The 7,296-nt window shown below is 38.9% G+C and overlaps 1 non-coding gene across 1 annotated transcript; it reads right to left on the reverse strand.

Annotated features, from left to right (window-relative positions):
* Positions 1-5,395: 5,395 nt before the first annotated feature.
* Positions 5,396-5,505, reverse strand: LOC127546079 (U6 spliceosomal RNA). The gene has a single exon (XR_007949940.1). It is a non-coding gene; the product is annotated as a U6 spliceosomal RNA (small nuclear RNA).
* Positions 5,506-7,296: the final 1,791 nt, after the last annotated feature.

Raw genomic sequence — 7,296 nt, forward strand, 5'->3', positions numbered from 1 at the left:
CTTTGAAGGCAGCCTATTTTTGTCTTTCTCCATAGAGTACAGTCCCTGAAACATGGTCCTGTCATAGATGCTTGTGACTTAAATGTGACTACATTCACAAATTGTCTTATTTCTTTCGAGCATAATTATATTTCCCCTTGGTGAATTATGGACAGATTTCAGGGAATCCCTGAACTTGGATAGAAAAAAAATTTACACCGTTATTTTCACTAACCTTTTCAATTTAGATTTTAATTATGAATTAAATATTTAAATTAAAAAAAAAAAAAACTTTGGAAAAGGGATCCATGACACACACACACACAAAAAAAAGGTTAAGGCTTTATAGACCTAATAGTCAAGAAGCAATTAAGCACCTACTATGTGCCAGAGGCCTTGTAAACTCCCGGGATACAAAGAAAGTCAAAAAAATAATCCCTGCCTTCAAGTTTCTGGCAGTCTAAAAAGAGAGAGACAACATACAAACAACTATGTACAAACAAACCAAATTAGTGATAATCAACAGAATGAGGGGGGAATTGGAAAGGTTTCTTGTGGAAGATGAGATTTTAGTTGGGATACTAAGCTAAGGAGGCCAAAAGACAGAGGTATGGAGGGAGAGAATTACAGGCATGAGGAACAGCTTATGGGTCAAGTTTTATGCTTGAGGATGAACGAGATGAGGTGAGATCTTTCAAAACAGTTGTGGAAATCGAGTAAGGCTTCATGTACTTCAGAGTTTGAGTAGGTCTAAAGGACTTTGAGCACTGATCCAAGGACATACCTATGGCCCCTTCCTGTTATCCTCCCATGACATGGTTTTCTCCTTATTTCAGTCAAATATGGGCACCTATGTACTTATTGGTCAAGTTCAATTTCTTAGGTAAATTCCCGAGTTTAGAATGTAAGATCCTCAGCCAATGAAGGTGAGAGTCAGTGATGGGAGAGGGTATTTGCATTAGGGATTAAAAGTGTTAACTCTGCCCCAGAAGGGGCTTCCTCCCTTTGATTGTTGCTAGCAGGGTGGGATACCCTTCTCTCAAGAGTGTATAATAAACTTTGCTTTGCTTCTAGAGAGCTCTCCAGCTTTTTTTTTTTTTTTTTTTTTTAATTAAATGGTGAGTCCTCACCATTTCTGAACCACACAAGGAGATGTGGACACCAGTGTTACTGGATCACAGAATATGTGAAGGGGGAATAAGGTATAAAAATAAACAGAAAGGTAGAAAACTATTGGGTTTAGAAGAGCTCTAAAAGCCAAATTAAAGGTTTTATATTTGATCCAAAAGGTAATAGCTATTGGAATTTATTGAATAGGGAGATGACAGAGGTCAGATCTGTGTTTAGGAAGATCATTTTGACAGTGGAGTAGGGGATAGAAATGTTAGGGAGAAACTTGAGGCAGGAAGACTAGGGCTCTGGCAATAGTCCAAGCATGAGGTGAGGGCAGCTTGCACCAGGGTAGTAGCAAGGTTAAAGGAGAGAAATAACAAATTGGATACGAGGAAATAAGAGAGTAAGAAGTTGAGGACAACACTTGGGTGTAAGGTGTACAGAGTGTTCAGGGAGGACCAGAGCTGCTGGTGTGAAGGCTGGGTGAGCCCTTTTCGGGACTGCTCCTCCACTTTGGTTGTCCATCTTATCTGTGGCTCCAAGAAGCAGCATGTGCAGTGGTCATGCCCCAGTAAACCCATCTCGGCAGACAGGCTAGACCAGGTTGAGGGAAACCAATGGGCCTCAAACCCGTGGGTGAATGTCTACTCCAAGCATGTGAAGACTTCCACTGGCAGAATGGGTGATGGGAACAATTTGTTCTAAAGGCCATGAGAGGTGCTGTGGAGTGCTAAAAGTTCAGTCCGATATTAAAGATGCCAAGGTCATACACTGCAGTACGAGCCATGTTCAGTTATCCTGACCGTTGTCCTCTCACTGGACTGTGATGACTCTAGAGGAAAGAGTGAGACTGATGACTTTGTGCAACTCAGACTCCCTTACAAGTCACTCAAAAGTCAAGACATCATCCCTGATGTAGTTGGTCCTCTTCAAAATCAAGGACACACAAGAAGCCTGGATGATTGGCAGAACAATACTGTGTTCAACAATAATAGAAGGGCTGGAAAGAGAGGAGGGCAGAGGTATAAAGGGAATTAGTTCAGTTTTAGGCTTGTTTGAGTTTAAGATTTCTACAGGACATCCATTCTGTGATGTCTAATGGGCAGTTGGAGGTGTAAGATTGATGAGGTTTAGATTTGGGGCACCCAAATGAAATTAGGGTTTCTGGTGGTCAGGGAATTAATTATAAGGTCTAAATGAGGTCTAGTAACAGCATAAGGGTAGAGAGTTCTGGGATTTCCTTATGGCGACACAAAAGTCCCCTGTAAAGGAATTTACAGACCCGAAAACCTAGATTGATAAAAAAGGTTTATTATGGGGATTGCAAGTAAAGTTAAAGTCTAGTTAAGGAAATAGGTGAGGATAAAGAGAGGAGGACACTGGAAACATTCCAGTGGGCAGAGAGTCCTTGGGGTGCCAGGTGGGGTGCCAGGTATGGTTTAGACCTTCTGCAAAGAGAGGATTTTAGTCTGGCTCTTTTATAATAGGGGGTTTTGGCTACAAGCTGAAGGGGTCTCGTGGGTGGAGTCCCAGGTTGGCTCCTTGCTGAATCTGAATTGAATTCAATGGGTTTCAGGACTGAGCCAACCCCACCCAGATAACAAAGATGAAACTGCTTGGGGTGGAGTCCCCTCACTGAGGTAGAATCGAAGGAGGTTTTCTCCTTTAAGGTTTTTCAGTTTTGGGGTTCCCTCTTCAAGATGAGAGGTCAGGAAAGAATTGAGTGCTGGATAAATAGATCTAGGAATCATCTTCATAGCGATGATCATTAAATCCATGAAAGCTGATGAATTCATCTAATGAAATAGTATAGAAAAAGAAGAGAAAGACCAGGACAGAGCCTTGGGAAATACCCAGTTAGTGGGTATGACCTGGAAAAAGATGCAGCAAAGTAGACTGAATAATTAAAATAATCAGGAGGAATTTCAAGAAAAGATAGGATCATCCCCCCCCTAAAAAAAAAAGAATATCAGGGAAAAGAAGTTAATAATAAAAGGCTACAGACCTTTTAAAAAAAAAAAAAAAAGAGTAAGAAAAGACCATTAGATTTGGTAATTAAAAGATCATTGGTAACTTTGGAGAAACCAGTTTTAGTGAAATGATAGATCAGAAGTCCGATTTCAGAATTAAGTAAGTGGAAGAACCTAATGTAGACAGCTTTATAATAGCAAGTGGGGAATGAATGGATTAAGAAAAAGTTTTTTGAGGATGAGGGGAAACATGTACATGTTTGTAGGCAGTAGGGAAGTAGCCAGCAGATGAAACCCAAGAAGAGAAGAAAGATTACAGAAAGTAAGAATTAGCAGAGGGGACACTCTGCTAGAAAAGACAGATTGGAATAGGATTCTACATTGGAATAGGATAGAGGAATTTCCTTTAGCAAAGAAAAGTACTATCTCTTCATGTGAAATAGAGGTGCAGGAAAAGATATTGGCAAAAGGCATGAGAGTGAGGAAAGAAGGAAGTGATAGAGGGAGTTGTCAGCGAATAGCCTTGATTTTTTTTTTTTTCCAGTAAATATGAGATTATCTTCTCAGCTAAGAGGATGGAGGAAGAAGGGAAGCCATGGAAGATTTGAAGAGGGATAAAAAGATTAGGAAAATATGCCATCACAGGTGGAATAATGAGTCATTTTGATAGATGGAAAAGGATTGCTTTGCTGAAGTTGAAGACCCAGTTGAGATGAAGTAACAAAAATTTATAGAGGATTCCAGTCATCATTATTTTGTGATTTTCTCTAGCTTTGGTCAAACCCATGACAGCAGAAGGGAAGGTGTGCACTGTCCAAGTCTGAGGTTCTCCAGAGCAAGATCAGCAATTGGATAAGAAAGCAACATAAGAGTAAATAAAAGACAGTACACAGTTGAATTGGTTTAACATCAGGTCAAGATGGGGAAGGTAAGGAGAGTGTTGCCAATGTAGGAATAATAATCCCCATGAGGAAGAAGAATAGGGTCAGAGATTGCAACCTAGAAAAGAGATAACAAAGTATTATCTTTGACTCTTTGCTAACCATTTGCCCCTTGCTGACATGATATAGCTGTTCCTTTTTGGTTCCTTTAATAGACAGAAGGAAGTCAAGGAATATGGAAAAAAACAATCTCTTGGGCAATAAAAGGAACTACTACTGCATTTGGCACCCTTCTCACCTTTCTCTTCCTTGGACTTCCAGAGAGGAAGAGGAAGGGATTCCTCCACCCATCTTTGCAGCAATAACCAGGAGAATATAAGCTTGCCCTTAAGCTGAGTTTTATTGCATCTTTCTGTTTCCTATTTTCTTATCTGAACATAGACCCATGACCAACGAGCATGAAAATTAGATATTTCCTGACTTCCAAGCCTCAAGAAATTTCCAAATCAGATGCCAATTGCCCCCTGACTTGAAACACTAAAGAACAAAAATGCAAGCAGAAGGAAGACAAAGAAAGTTCAAAGCCTTTTGTAGTGGCTAGAAACTGGAAACTGAGTAGATGCCCATCAACTGGAAAATGGCTGAATAAATTATGATATATGAATGTTATAGAATATTATTGTTCTGTAAGAAATGACCAGCAGGGTGATTTCAGAGAGCCCTGGAGAGACTTATATGAACTGATGCTAAGTGAAATGAGCAGAACCAGGAGATCACTGTAAACTTCAACAATACTATATGATGATCAATTCTGAGGGATGTGGCTCTCTTACAACGAGATGATTCAAACCAGTTCCAATTGTTCAGTAATGAGGAGAGTCAGTTATACTCAGAGAGAGAACTATGGGAAATGAATATGGATCACAATATAGCATTTCCACTCTTTCTGTTATTGTTTGCTTGCGTTTTTCTTTTCTTTCTCAGTTTTTTTCTTTCTTTCTGGAGCCAATTTTTCTTATGCAGCAAGATAACTGTATATATATGTATACATATATTGGATTTAACATATATTTTAACATAGTTAATATATATTAGACAATCTGTCATCTAGGGGAGGAGGTGGGGGGAAAGAAGGGAAAAGTTGGAACAGAAGGTTTTGCAAGAGTCAGTGTTGAAAAATTATCCATCCATATGTTTTGTAAATAAAAAGCTATAATAATAATAATAATAATAAAAAGTTCAAGCCTGCCCAGGCTGAGCAGGCCATGTGGATAATTCACAAAAATGAATTATCTAACTCAGGAACACTACAAAGCTGTCTTTGCCTTTGGAAAGAGTATAATATATGTCAGGGACTATTATTTTGTGCTTCTGTATTTGTTAATGCTTATAAGGTTTTTTAAAATGTATTATTTACAATAGTAAATAAAATAAATCATTGTCCTATACCTGATACTTCTATTATAAATCATATGCCTTTCATGACATACTAATGCAATAGCCATGCTAATCTTTTCTGTGACTTTCTAACTTTAATATTTATGTTCTGCTAAACTGAGAACCACTGAGTACTTTTTTTACAATGGACCCTGTTAACCACTTTTAGAGGAGCTCCTAGACAGAAGCCATATTTAAGTTTTGTTTTAGAAATGTCTGGACTTCTGAGGTGGGGGCAATGAGGAGAGAAAAAATAAGAGAAACTTGACCCTCTTATTTCATTTTAGGGGCAATTAGGGTTAAGTGATTTGCTCAGGTTACACTGCTTGTAAATGTTAAGTGTCTGGGCCCATTTGAATTCAGGTCCTCCTGACTCCAGGGTGGATACTCATCACTACTCCAGACCCTTTTCTTTTAAGGATCAGGTCTACCTTAGATTAAACTTAGACCAGGTGAATTCAGAGCCAAACTCCCTTTTGGACCACATATCTTTCCTTATAAATTCCAGGGGACAGACCTCTATTTGATATATTTAAATATTGTCTTTTTATTAACAACAAAGAAAGAAGTGCAATCAGAGGTATTTCATTCCATGACTATAAAGGCATTTCATAATGATTATGGGACATTTGGGTCTTGACTTCCACATCACTACTAAAATGATATTCCCAAAGGTCAGTTCTGACCATATCACTCCCCTGTTCAAAAATCTCTAGTGGCTCCCTGTTGACTCTAAGATCAAATACAAATTCTTCTGTTTGACTTTTAAAGTGCTTGATAGTCTGGCCCCATTCTTCCTTTAAAAGCTTATTATTTATTACCTTCCCTCATACACTGTATCTTTATGCTAAACTGGCTTGCCTGATATTTTGTGTACATTATATTCCCTCTTCTTCTTCATGCTTTTACCAGGGCTGAATACTGCCTCGAATACATTCTCCCCACTTTGAGCTTTCACCTCAACTGAAAGGTGATAGAAGGTGATAATCTTCTATAACAAGTCTAACCCTATTCCTACAGTTGCTAGTGCCCTGGCCCTGGAAATCACTTTGATGTATTTTGTGCTTAACTTTCTTGGTAAAAATTATTTTCCACAAATAGAATGTGGGTTCCTTGAACATAGTATAATTTTGTTTGTCTTTATAATCTCAATGTCTTCCACTGTTCTCAGCACATAATAAATTCAGTAAATGCTTATTCTTTTTTTCTCTCCTCTCTTCCATCCCCATCCCGACCTCCTGCCCTACAAATGCTTCCTTCACTGAGTTGTTGTGAGGATCAAATAAGATATTTGTAAAGTGATTGTTGTGCCACAGTTCTCTTTTAATGTCCTAACCCAGTTTCCCTAATTGTCCTATTCAGTTACTCTGCCTCAGGTTATAACTATTCCCTCTTAATGTTTGATAGGATAAAGGTTCCAGGGGTCCTCAAACTTTTTAAATAGGGGGCCAGTTCACTGTCCCTCAGACTGTTGGAGGGCCGGACCATAGTAAAAACAAAAACTTTGTTTTGTGCGCCTTTAAATAAAGAAACTTCATAGCCCTGGGTGAGGGGGATAATCATCCTCAGCTGCCGCATCTGGCCCGCCATATTATGAGGACCCCTGAATTAGACCTTAGGCTAATTCCCTCTTAATGTTTGATGGGATAAAGGTCTTTATTCATTTTAGACATCATTAGAATATCAGGAGCCTCTCCAGTACCTCCCATTATGTCATCCTAGGTGCCTCCCCCCATTTGGTCATCCCCATCCAGGTTCCTCCCCCATTATGTCATTGATTCTATAAACGAATCTTGTATCTGACATTCAGGGCTGGATTCTTGGAAACGATAGTCTCATTCAGCCCTGGGACCAAACCATAGATCCATTTGGTCCCAGTAAATCTCTCCCTTTTAAATAAATTATTAAATTGTTCT

The sequence above is a fragment of the Antechinus flavipes genome, chromosome 1 (genome assembly GCF_016432865.1).
Source record: "Antechinus flavipes isolate AdamAnt ecotype Samford, QLD, Australia chromosome 1, AdamAnt_v2, whole genome shotgun sequence".
NCBI lineage: Eukaryota > Metazoa > Chordata > Mammalia > Dasyuromorphia > Dasyuridae > Antechinus > Antechinus flavipes.